Here is a 14763-nt window from a genome sequence, read left to right as displayed (position 1 = left end):
GTAATAAGAATTGTATTATCAGCTCTGATTCATTATAAAAAAATGTATCGACTTGACACAAATTACAATATAATAATTTGTAGTTTGCATCCAGAGATGACTATGTTATTATGTTGATAATGCATAGCTTCTTAGAAATAAGCTTTATAAGTTGCAAAACTTGTTTCCCAATCCACTATAAATAAATATGTTTAAACTAAATAAGCTTTATAGTCTAAACAGATATAACATGACTGATAATCATAAACATCGGTATACTTAGGCGAGTGATATGAGAGCCAAATTTACTTTTTTTATGCACCTACCTATCACACGGCTAAATTATATATCACTGGAAAGCTAAGAATGTGTACTTTCTAAATATCCCGGTCGTCAAAAGAAATTATGGTGCAGTTTTATTTAAATCGAGGTCAAAGGTCATGGGTGCAATTTCAATTCACGGATACTTCCAGTAGAAAAATCGAGTCAAAACAAATGCAAAAGCAAAACATTTTTATAGAAATGATGTATTACTGTAGGGAAAGTATATTTCTATCATAGTATTAATTAATTTTGGTTAAATTTAACGGTAACGCATGTTACGTAACGTTTTCTCCCGGAGTCTTTGAAAATCAATCATGAAGTGACACAAATTTATCTATAGTCGCCCTTGCATTATCTTAATCTTATAATATATCCAAATCATTTATTTACACGTATTTACAAACATATATCTGCAAATTTGATATAAATAATCCGAAACAAAAGATTTGAAGCAAGGGGAAAATATAACATATGACGTATTTTTAATTGTTTAGAAAAGTCCCATTATGAGCTGTACAATAAAATCAAGGAAGCGTATGGTATCCTGTTAGTTTGAAAGCCTGCCAACAGCTTCAAGATGAGAGTCACACAACCATAGGGCAGATTTTTTTGTATTATAGTAGTGCAATATGTTGAGTCTGGATCATACTGCAATTTCATTTACATCACTAAATCAGATATGATAAGTGTACTAACTAACATTACTAAAATGAGTAAAGTGCTATTAGTATATTTATATCAACAAATTGAGAATTAAAATATAAAACATCACAAGGAAAATATGATCACTCATTGTACGTCAAATGTGTTTGATTTTACTTTAGTCGGCCGCCGTGTATCTTGAGATATCTCATTAATCAAACAACACTTGACAAAGTAGTTTGTACTTTTTTCAAATACGGTAGTGATGACGTTCGGCTACTTTGGCACTACGTATTATTTTTTATATCTTGTTTCACCACTTCAAAAGAGAGGACAAGGTTATCCTAATATTAAACCTTTAATTTGTCTTTGTCATGTTAAAATCCCGTTAGCGTATAACCTAAATAATCGACACGTCGGACCAATAGGATGTTGGACAATTTAGGTGTCGGAATATTGTAGTATCGGAATATTATAGCTTCATTTTAACTTGTAATCTCATAATTCTTATCGGTTAACATATCCATACAAAGACAACTTCCTTGGCATGGGCATATACCAGTACAGCAGAGGTTTTGCTCAAAGCGGACAGTAGATCTACCGTATATACAGATTGAATTAAAAAGTAGGAATGGACATGAGGGATTTGTCAAAGAGACATCAACCCGTTAAAAAAAAGGCACCGACCGGAGACCACCAAATGGGTCATCAATGCAGCAAGAAACTCCCATACCCGGAGGCGTTCTTCAGCTGGCCCCTAAACAAAAATGTACTAGTTTGAAATGATAATGGACGTCATACTAAGCTTCGAAATATACTCAAGAAGTTGAAATAAAAAATCATACAAAAGTAAAAAAGGCCAGATGCTCCTAACTTGGGACAGGTGCAAAATTGTGGCGGGGTTAAACATGTTTTTGGAAGTCCCAACCCTCCCCATATACCTATACCAATGCGAGAACAGATCAAATCTTGTAGAAAGTTGGATGACATCAGGCATACCGGACCGATGTTGCCTTTTAGACAACCAAAGTCATACAAAGAACTTTAATTGTTTCTGTAGTTAGGTCGACATGGTCTTGGATAAAATTTGACTCCCAGAAGAAAAATAAGGCCATGTAGAATGTATGCCCCATTTTCAATTTTTCTAATCTCCTGATCAGTCAAACTTGACTTTGTTAATAGTAATCAAAGGTGTGTCCCTAAATACGGTGCATTTTTAATGATAAACCTAAATGAAAAAGAGTCAAAAAAATATTTATAGATAATATACCTTCTACTAAAGCCATACTTTGTCAATAAGAATATTGTACGCTTTATTGAATGCCGCAGATGCGCCATCATCCAAAAGACAATACAGAAATGTTTTTAAAGCAGGTAACATAATTTCAATTGAATAATCCAGTGACATGTTTTTAGATAATGGATATTCATCTGATTGGATTACAACTTTACCCTTTATCTGCATCTGTAAAATACTAGTAGCTGCATAAAGTGCCTGCAACCAGTTTCGCAGTCACTGCTCAGATCTTTAAAATTGACAGACTGTAGATCACAGTCATTTTAAACGGGTAATTTTCCGTCATTACGACATAAGACAAAATTATAGCTAGAGATACTGTATACAATATTGGATGTACATATAACTATAAATTGACCATATATTTTTAGCTTTTGTTGATGCTGATAATATGTTCTGTAGTTTTCTCGGCGCTGATCCTCGAGCAGAAATTAAGCCCGGTTAAATAATCAAGTAATCAGTAAAGTTGTTAACCAGAATACTTCCTTGTGTACAGGCACGTCATCTTTAATTGTCGAAATGTTAGTAATGGTGTTTTATGCTCAGAATTAAATGAATTAAATAGCTCTTTACTTCCTGATTTCAAATATTGTAGCAAATATTTAGCGATGTAAGCTCGATGGTATAAAGATTTAATAGTAAAATTATCATGAGTTATTTTGTAAATCAGATCATTGTAGGAGATATATGTAGTAAAATTCAATACAGCTTGAGTTTGCTCCTCAGAGAATGCCTTATGAAGTTGTGTAACTTGCTTATAGGCTTTATACATTTGCAAATTATACAAACAGAAAAATCAGAATGAGTTGTAGATCTACTGCCCTCGTTGATATATGAGAAGAGGCTGGTCGGTAGAATTGGTACATGTGTTACAAAGTCTTTGTACAGACAAAAATTACTTTTGAAATGTTTATAGCAACTCTTAGGATACTTTGTATTTTCAAATGGGATGTTTTAATTTTTTTCATATTCATCGCCGGACCAGTTTTCTGTAAACTTCATCTTTTCGTTTTCCCACAGCAGCAATACAACTGTTTCTTCATTTAAGTATTTTAACTACATAGTTTATATATGTAGTAAATACATGACAGACTATGCATCTGTGTCAATTAATAGATAGTTTTTGCTTTTTAGCATAGAAAGGGTTTGATTGTAAACTGTACTGTGAAAATTTGACACGACTCGGAAGATATTCTACAATTTTCCGATACGATTCCTTATTTAGAAAGGGGTGAATTCGACAGACCTCAAACACTATGTTTAATTTTAATTTGATCTTAATTTAGGACGTTTTTTATATCTATTTAAGCTACACTGAAGTTAAAGATAGAAATAATACCGTTTAAATATGATTTATCGTACTCTAATAGCACTATTTAGTACACGGAAATCGACTAATATATTCAGTAAAAAAACGATAACGAAATAGAGAAGGGATTCCGGAAACTATAGTGATTTTACCCAACATCCTAAAATTACAGAAATTCGTGATTTTAAGAAATGTTGAAATAAAGTCTTGATCTTGAATGAAAAAACGATAACTGATGAATAAGTTGGTGTGTTCTAAAACGGATAGAGTGCAAAAGCATTTAATAAAAATTTAATTGTAGATCCAAAAAGGGCAGGATTATGAAAATTTTCGTACAAAATGTCAAATATTTAGAAGGAATGCAAAGCATGCGGACTTACAGTTGTAAATATTGTTTTTCATTATTTTAAGAATGTAATTCACTTAATTATTCTGTCTAAAAGAAGAGATACGACTAATTTCTTTTGCTTAAAAAAAATGTCGTATTTTTATAATTTTCAACTAATTTCTGAAATAAACGTCAATTTAACAAAAACTGCACCGTACGATTTCGTGACGACCGGACAAAAATTAAAGTTAAATCATTATTCTTTCATTTAAAAACGAAATTAGCCGTGTGTTAGGTGGGTGCATTAAAGTCTTTAACTAGACGTCTTTTTCAAATATTACACTCGCCTAACTACTGTTGCCTTTATATATTGGATGTGGCAAACAAGACTTGTTTATCATTGATATATTGCACATTTATTTGCTTTGGTACCTAAGTCAACAATACGAGAAAGAAAGCAAGGAGATGATAAAATACAAATGAACATAAGGAAAATAACAAAATTATTAAAAAATTCTTTAAAAAACCAAAAAAGGGTGAATGTTCATTCAAATTGTGCAACATCGTATGCCACAGTTAAGATTCAACTGAATATAATAATACGATGAGAGCCAGCGTTGCCTGCTGAAAGATAGGTCTATCGGCGACAAAATAAATGTCAACATTTGTCAAGAAAGATATAACGGTATGTTGACCATACAAGATGGACAAAATATACCAGAGGGACAGTGAAACTCATAAATCGAAAATAAACTGACAACGCCATGGCAAAAAATAAAAAAGACAAACAGACAAACAGTAGTACCAACGACACAACATAGAAAACTAAGAATGAGCAGCACGAACCCCAACAAAAACTAGGGGTGATCTCAGGTGCTCCGAAAGTGTAAGCAGATTCTGCTTCGCATGTGGCACCCGTCATGTTGTTTATGTGATAACACACCCGATAAATAGTCTAATTTCGTAGTTCATATACATTTAAGGGAAGGGGATTGTGGTTACGTAAGGAACATATTGGATATCATTTGTGAAACGGTTATTCCATAACAGTCAACCAACTCGTGAATGCGTCCGTAAAATTTGCGCAGGGATGATTTCAACGACCATTTGGAACTCTTGGTGTAATAGCCTCCTTGTGAGCAGCAACCCCCTATCAAGAAAATCATGATAGTAAACACAAGCATTGTATCAATTGGGAGATATACACCGTGCATGCAGGTGCTGCTGGAATGTTGCTACTTAGAAATGGAAAGTTCACAATTGGAAATCTGGAATCATCTCTTTTGTCGTAAAGTTTTGTTTTTAACCGACCCTCATTGTGAATTTCTAGATGTAAGTCAAGATATAAGGCCGACTCAACTGTATCCTTTATCTTTCGTTCAATGGGATAGATGCGTTCCATATAGTCATCAAATTTTGAATAATTTAGTGAAAGAGGACCATCTATGTAGCAGATAGTAGAGTTAAAGGATATCGCTAACTTCTTATCTTTCTTCCCAAGAAGTTTCTGTATAAAGTCAGCCTCATAATAATAAAGAAACAAGTCGGAAAAAAGGGGCACAATTCATTTCCTTTGGAATGCCGACGGTCTGTTAAAAACACGTCATCCAAACGTTACAAATATGTTGTGAATCAAGAAATCAAGTATCTTAATGATGTTAATGTCAGAGATTTTTTTGTTTTAATCAGAGTGGTCCTGTACAAAGTAGGATTTATCCCTCCCTTAGACAAGATACTTGTATCTACGTTGGCCATTTTTTTTATGAAACAAACCAATACCAACTGCTTCAATATACAAGGTGTTCCAAAATATTTCAATCAAACTTGCAGTCACTATGTATTATAATCAGATTAAACTTCTTTGTTTGAAATTACATATAAATTCATTGATTTTTTTACATTCATACAGAGTTTTGTATTACAAAATGTAATGATATTTCGATTCAGATTTAGTTTCACTGGAGAAAACATATTAAAATAACCATCAAAAAAGGTCATTTATAACCCTGTACAGCTGTATTTGTAATTGTAATCTATATTACAAAACTTTCATACATTTGGATTAAATGAATCTGATCCAAAAGTGACAAAGCCAAAATCATAAATTATTCAGATTGGTCTGTCATTCCAGACATTGTCGTAAATCATTTAAAAAATAGATGAATAGAAACTAGACAAGTAGTAAAGATGTCGTAGAGAATATAGATCTGAGTCTAATATGTGTTCCTTATACTATTTGACAGAAAAAAATACTTTACAAAACATAAATGAAAAATACATATTTGTCATATCAGACGAAATAAAACCTTTAAAAAACCTCTCGGTTAAAAAATATCGTAAAACAAGTTACCCCCTTTTTTCCAAAGGAGCTGACATATACATCAATACACATGTAGTTCAAAATTATTTTTTAGGGTAAATCGATAATTGTTAACCAGTAAGATCTAGTTGTGACGTCATATCATATCATGTCATGTTTTTGTTATTGTATATGATATTATCATAATAGACGGGAGAACGTCATTCAGGATGATCGGGATGGGGTAAGATAGAATAATCAAATGAAAGGGTAGAATAAAAGGACAAAATATAAAAAACACATAATAATATTAAAACAAATAAAGAATAGATGTAGAGAAAGGGTTATGAGGGAAAAAAAAGGAAAAGAAAAAAATTATGAAAAAAAAATTGAATAAAGTAATGAAGCACATTTGATAACACATTGTCCTCTTAAACAAACTCAATACCATTATCTTCCTTTTAAAAGCATTATGTCAATATCACTGATGTTTTGTTTAAAACTGATTTCTTTTTTAAATCGATTTAAAGCGACTTCTGTCATATCACATGTATCAGTTCGGCCAATTTTATAATCTAAGTTTGACAATTAAAGTATTAGCTAAATGAATTTTGACAGATAAAGATTATACTTAGAAAAACTTCAGTCTACAAGAAAATTATTGTAAAGAAAAACTAGTTACAATACAATCATTGGATGTTTCAACTTTTGTTAAAGAAAGGAGAAAAATCTACCCGATGCCATTATCGTTGTTTAGCGATTAATATGGAAAAATCTCCATTAATATAATAATCTCGTGACGCGGGAAACATGACATGATTCATTTATAATTTTATATGGTTAATTATATTTCTTTTAGGAAAATGTTATAATCAGAAATAACGAATACTGCTGTATATTTATAAACTAGATGGAAATACATTGAACCTGACAAAACCATAAGATCTACTATATTAACCAAAGGGACGAACAGAAAACATCTGTCTTGATCCTGAATTGGTACAGTGACATGGGTTACAGATAACTAAACAAACTCACGATTGGAAGTTGTCCATGGTTAGGTTTTATTAACGAAAAATAGTATTTAAAAAGTAAACTCACAAAAATACTCAAATCGGAGGAAAACTCAAATGAAAATCAAAAGCTTCAACACATCAAACAAATGGACAATAACTGTCATATTTCTGACTTTGAACAGGCATATTCTTATGTAGGATATGGTGTGTTTAACCTTGTTTTATGTCTAGCTAAACGTGAATGACAGTCGCATCAACCCACCCGTTCATAAGATTCTTAGTATTCAATTGGAATAAAAATCGTATGGTTGATGTGTAATTACTAAATTAGAATAAACCTCTTTGTTTCAAATTATATATAGATTCGTTATTTGTTTACATTTATACGTAGTTACAATGTATGTATTACAAAATACCACACTTAATTGCACTTAACAGAATGGCTATAACAACTCCAGCTGACTTGGACAACACAATTATTTGACCGCTTCCTCCAAAACTGACCATATGTTCACTATAATTTGAAAATCTATATACCCGCATAGTAAATCAGCCATATTTTTTATGTCAGGATTTAATGTATAATACAAGCATGACAATGGACAGCAATATTGCAATATATAATAACAACAAATTTTTGTTCGCATAAATTTAGGATACTAGCAAGTCCTCATTTTATTCAAAATATTGATACGTAATAAAATTTAAGGATTGTTTTGATACCTCCAGCTGACTTGTACAACAAAATTATTTGACCGCATTACCAAAACTGACCTTATGTGCACTTTAATTTGTAAATCTATATACACCATGACGTACCCGCATAGTATTAATCAGCCATATTTTTTATGTCAGGAATCAATTTATAATATAATCATGACAATGGACAGCAATATTGCAATTTAATAACAACAAATTTTTGTTCGCATAAATTTAGGAAACCAGCGTGTCCTCCTTTTATTCAAAATATTGATAGGTAACAAAATTTCAGTAGTTTTAATACCTCATGCTGACAAAACAAAACTATTTGACCAAAACTGATCATATGTGCACTTTTATTTGCAAATCTATATACCCGCAAACCATTGTACCGAGCGCCTTAATGTTTTCTCCTGGCGCTCCTGTTCACATTTGAGTAGGACCTAAATGTACACGTAATCAATAATATTGGAAAACTATTAATGCAAAAAATATTCTGAATAAATTGAGAATGTCAGAATTTCATCTCTTTATTCATAATAACAGTCACATCATATATAGGAGTTCATGATGGTGTATGTGTAAAACAAAACTATTATGCCACATCATCAAAGTACCAACACTGACATGTCTGAATTCATTTGTACTATATACAATGTTTAAAAGTATATGAGGTTCTCTTCTTGGAATCTATTATGTCGGTTGATTGATTTGGTTTATAGTTAAACGTCAAGTGGCAACTATTTCATTAAAGTGCGCATTGAGTATAATTTTAGGACGTCCCATATAAATATCGGCAATGACAAATCTCTCGATAAATCTGACGAATTTGAAGATAGTTGATAATTTTACCACACCGTATGCTTACGGACACTGTACAATTTCTGTTAGAATAATCTGCGAGAAATAGAATAGTAAATCCAATGCAAACAAGTTGAATATCAATGAAATATCCATGCAAGTATAAATTTATGCATTAAGTAAAATTTAGGAATGGACAGGTAAACAACGGGGAACGAAATAACGTAGACAATGTTGCCGATATCCCGTGATATAAGAATATTGTTCCGATACGTTGGATAACCTTTCTATCCGCCTTCTAATAAAAACAACCTCTGTGTGATCGTATAGCCATTTTTTATTTATATAAGGGGACGACCATTTGATATTCTGGGGGGGGGGGGGCCAGGAGGATTTGTTTTTGATCGGTTATCTATTTTTGAAAACTTAGAGGACAGATTATTCATTTTCTGCACTATTGAAGCAAGATTTTTCATTTTCATAAAAGCAAGGGACTGGTTATTCATTTTTTACCACTATATTTATGATATTCGAAAACATACAATTTTTTAAATACTTGTAAATTATGAATAATTAGATATAGGAAGATGTGGTGTGAGTGCCAATGAGACAACTATCCATCCAAATAACCATTTAAAAAAAAGGTAAACCATTAATACATGTATAGTCAAGTCATTGTGTACCATTTAATCAGAATACTAGTAGATCATTATCCCCTTAAGAAATTTTAAGATTTAAGATTTCATTCATAACCTCAGACACATACTTGTGTACAAGAGGACAATATATACAAACATTTTAAGATAAAACATAGCTCAGACAGGACAAACGAAACACAAATACATAGTAATAAGTATATTATAAAAGACAATTGGTATAATTAGATTAAGTATTTTATAATTTTCTTAATGAAATGAATCATTTATATTCCCAAGCAATATACATGTATTTCATACATACATAGTATTAAAGTTAATTTAGATTGGGCTTAAGTCGCCTCTTTCAAAGTATTGTCAATGATATTTCGCCGAGCGGAGCGAGTCAAAATTTTTTTTGAAGCGTTTTGGAACCGCCGAAGGCGCGATAAGCTATAGACCTGCTGAGTTATTTATTTTCAATACATTGCAAGTCAGGTAATTTATTTTCAAATCAAGGCCGAGTTATTTATTTTCAAAATCCTCCTGGCCCCCCCCCCCCCCCCCCCACCAGAATATCAAATGGTTGTCCCCTAAGAATACATGTATATCAAATAAAAGAGAGCATTTGTATAATATCTAGTCGAGTCTAGCGAGTAAATAATAAATGATATCTGTGGAAAAACAATGCGAATGTTGTTTACATATTTTAATGAAAGCTGAAGTCTGATATGAAAACTCTTAAAACGATAATCTGTCATAAGCAGACCTGTCCTCGGGTCTGGTCAATAGCAGACTTGTCCACAGGTCTGGTCAAAAGCAGACCTGTCCTCAGGTCTGGTCAGGAGCAGACCTGTCCACAGGTCAGGTCTGAGGCAGACCTGTCCTCAGGACTGGTCAAAAGCAGACTTATCCATAAGTCTGGACTGGGGCAGACTTGTCCACAGGTCTGGTCTGGAGCAGACTTGTCGATAGGTCTGCAGCAGTCCTAAAAAAGCAGACCGTAGGTCTGGTCCACCAACGACGAAGTTAACTTGCTTGACTGCTTAAAAATTATCAAGTTTACTTAGAAAGCAGTCAACAAGTTAACTCTAAGTGAATTTTTGTCAAGGTTAGGACCGCACCCATCTGTATGTAAATATTGCACATAGCCTGATACAAAGGAGTATACATGTATATTCAATATCAATCCTACAATTGCTCTCCAGTTGTAGTATATATTCCCATCTTTCATTTCTGTCTAGCGGGTGCCACATGTGGAGCAGGATCTGCTTACTCTTCCGGAGCACCTGATATCATCCCTAGTTTTTGGTGGGGTTCGTGTTGTTTATTCTTTAGTTTTCTATGATGTGTCATGTGTACTATTTTTTTTCTGTTTGTCTTTTTCGTTTGTAGCCATGGCTTTGTCAGTTTGTTTTAGATTTATGAGTTTGACTGTCCCTTTGGTATCTTTCGTCCCTCTTTTGTAGAACTTGTTCTTTGATCTTTAGAACTGTCTTATCCTTTAACATGCAAGGATGATTTCCCTACTATCATAGGGTGATAAACAAGTACTAATCTTGTTGATTTAATAGTTCAGCGTATTGCAATGCTGTGAATTATGATTAATTGGTATGTTGATGTCTCATAGTCTATTACTATTATCGTAAGATAATTCCCTTTGAGATAATGTCATATCGTTTGTTGTTAGTTGTGTCCGTAATGGCATTGATTTAAAGTTAATGTCCTACTATTTATTATGGATTGTGTCTTAAGATAATCGATTGTGATTAAGCCCTTTCAGAAACCTCCTTAATTATTATTCAATTAAAGTCTTAGCTAGCGGAAAATATTTTGTCCTTCCGTTAATTCAATTCCTTCAATCATTTTGATTTGTCAAGAAGATGTCATTTAATTTTGAATTATGGATTGATTTCATGAATTTGAAGTTAACCGTTCGTTTTCCAGTTGGAATGGTTTTACACTAGTAGTTTTATGGCCCTTTATAGCTTGTTGTTCGGTATGAGCCAAGGTTCTTTGTTTAAGGCCGTACATTGACATATACTGGTTTACTTGTATTAATTGTTATTTGGATGGAGAGTTGTCTCATTGGCACTCATACCATATCTTCTTATTTCTAGGCACATCTTATAGTTATTTTTAACTCTCTACATACATTTGTGGTTGTTTATATCAATTCATTAAACACAATGCGATTATTTAATTTGGCTGTTTATATCTACGGCTACACATAACTCGTGTAATCTAATTGCTTCGCGTCCCGCAAATCTTGCTACGAAGTTATTAGTTTAGTTCGTTAATAAAGCTGTCTAGAAGTATTGCTGGTTTTGATTGTTTACCCTAACTATATGTGGCCAATGTTATAATGTTCTAGACTGGAAAAAGGTATTGAATACGGCAGTCAAGTAATGAAATAAGAATATGGATATTCTAGGCCGGATTAACAATATTTGTTTCGTGTCGACTGTATCCTAGAGGACACTTTTAAATACTACTTACTTTGTAGAAAAGTTAAGCCTTTTAATGTTAATTAACTTATTATCACATGTTTAACTCGCACGAATTTGGTATATAAGCTTAACTAATTGGCCTTTTTTCTGACAATCTTTGTAAGTGGTGTCTGCCAGATAAATGTATTCTTGCCAATCAAATATTTCTTCTTGTTTTAAGTAAGCTTATTTATTATTAAGGTTTTAGTTAATATCTAAAGGATCAGAGGTGTTGACTTTTCTGTTTTAAGAAAATTTTCTTTATATAACTGTATACGTCGTCTGACAAAAATGAGTTCCAACTCAAAAAATATCCTATCACTTCAACTAAAATCGATATTTTTCCAAAAATTATAACAAAATATCTCTTTGGGTCATTTTTATCAAAAAGATAGATTTTAGTTTGTTTAAACATATTTATTTATAGTGGATTGGGAAACAATTTTTGCAACTTATATTAATCCCGTTCTATTTTGCGGGTTCGAGTGCTGCCTTGTAGCGTCATTACCCTGCTCTTTTTCGAAATCTACAAGGGTGTCTTTAACGTGCAAGAGATACGGCTCTCTCTAAACACGGGTTAGTCATTTATCGTCCCCGTTCGAAGGACTATCATCGTTTCCTCAAGATCGTACTCGCAAATGGTGTCATGGGAGAGTCAAACATTCAGTCCCTGAAATTTTCAGCCACGATGGGAATCGCATCAGGAACCTTTATGAACCTTAGATATTAGTTGAAATGATAGGACATGTTTTGAGTGAGAACTCACTTTTGTCCTTTGACAATATATCCTACTCTATGAAAATGTTGCAGCAGGGTTTAAATTGCTGATGTACGAATACCTTTATATTAACAGACTTGGGGTCAATTACATTGGAATGTAATTAATTAAATTACACATTACATTGCAAAAATGGTCAATTACACTAATTACACATTACACAGTTTTTGAAATGTAATTAATTAAATTACAATTACTTTACTGAAGTAATTAATTAAATTACACATTACATTTCATCATGATATTTTTAAACAATATTTTACATGTTTATATAATGAATGGGTAAAATATTCATGTAAGCATAGTTTAAAAGCGTTGCATTTGATAATCATCTAATATAGTTATTTTAATGTTTTGTCAATAATAGTCTGAATCTTCTGTTCTGAAAACAGGAATTGTAAATATTCTTTCTACAGGAGCTAATGTTGTGCAAGATATTGCTCGATCAGGACATGGAAGTTTTATGATTAGAAGATCATTATATTGATAGGAGAGGGAATTTGTTCCTATTAACTTGCCAATACATCAAGGGGTATTTTGACATCTTAGAAATGAACTCATTTGAATTAAAAATGATATGAATAAAGAAATTATAAATGAATTTAAAATATTTTTTTATTAAAAAGTGTGCTTGTCACAATATTGAAAATAATTTTAAGTACAAACAATGTATATAATGTCTAAATATTAACAATATTTTGCTAATTAGATAAAATATCTGTAATAGTGGCATTGCCCCTGGACATTTTAATCTAATTAATTGGTGTTTGTTTTTACAGCTGTTAATTTTTATTTCTATAATCCTTTTGTGTATACTAATTTGACAAAATGATTGTATGCAGTGATTTTAAATTCTAAATGAACTGTCTCAGAAAGTGTTTCACAGTGACACATTTTATTGTTTTTGTTTAACACGGTGTTTATTACTTATCAATCTATTTAGTTAAAGATATTTCTTATAAACTAAACAACCCTTATATATGATTATCACATTTTTTAAATTATAAGACTATTAAAAAAAAATCTGTAGGTCAAATAAATGATATAAAAACTTCAGAATAAATTACAGACTTCATATATTAAAAAAGCATGTGATATTAATATTTGAAAAATACATATAATTTTACAATTTATATTATTATACACAAATCCTTAACTGTAACACCATAAAAGTACATGTAATTCAAATGTAATTCAAAAGTAATTGAGCATTACATGCTTTTTTCAATGTAATTAATTAAATTACCATTACATGTAATTAAAAAAATGCTCAATTACACATTACATTCAATTACATGGAAAATTGTAATGCATTACACTTAATTACCATTACAATTTTAATTACCCCATCCCTGTATATTAAACAAACATACTTACTTGTTTGTAAAGCTACTGCTGATGAATACAACAACAAATCATTGCTTAGTAAACATTGCTTAGTAAACATTGCTCACATAAGTATAACTTACTTTAAAAATAATTATGATGAAAGCCAAAAGTCAAGAATACGTAAATTCTCAGACAATTTAATAGCAGCGATGGTTAAAATGTGTTACGAACTTGGATTGTGTCCTACTCTAATTCTTTCAGCTGTCGACAATCTGACCGAAATGGATTTTGTATCAAAATACTGAAAGGTTAAACTAATTACGATCAACAGATTTAAAACATGCAGGAGGAGTGTCTGATGTAGGGGTTCTTCGAATCTTTATTCGTTAATTGTAAATAACATGTTTCGTTATTGATCACCAAATATTTACTATTCTTGTGATATTTTGGCACCAAATTATTTTCGTAAATAGTGTTTTCCCCCTTTGTCTCTACTTCCTATAATTGGCATGATCCATAATGTTAACTCCTTCATACTTAAATATAGTAAGATGATAGTTTTAACAAAAGTCTGTCTCTTTAGAAGAAGACGAATTCTCTTCCAGAAAAGACTAGTATATACTGCTATCAAACTGTCTGAAGTGCATCTGAAGTTGATTTCAAAGCAGCATATGACAAGGAACTCTGGTTAATTATATTGACTTTGATATAAAAAGATTCAATTTAACGGGGATTTTCACAATGGCCTCCAGAACCTCAAACGTAATGATGTAAACGAATAACCAGATGGGAAACTAAGATTACCTTCAAGTGCATCAAAATCATACATGTTTCAGCA

Source organism: Mytilus trossulus, chromosome 5 (assembly GCF_036588685.1).
Source record: "Mytilus trossulus isolate FHL-02 chromosome 5, PNRI_Mtr1.1.1.hap1, whole genome shotgun sequence".
In the NCBI taxonomy this organism is placed as follows: Eukaryota; Metazoa; Mollusca; class Bivalvia; order Mytilida; family Mytilidae; genus Mytilus; species Mytilus trossulus.
This window is presented reverse-complemented; position numbering follows the sequence as displayed.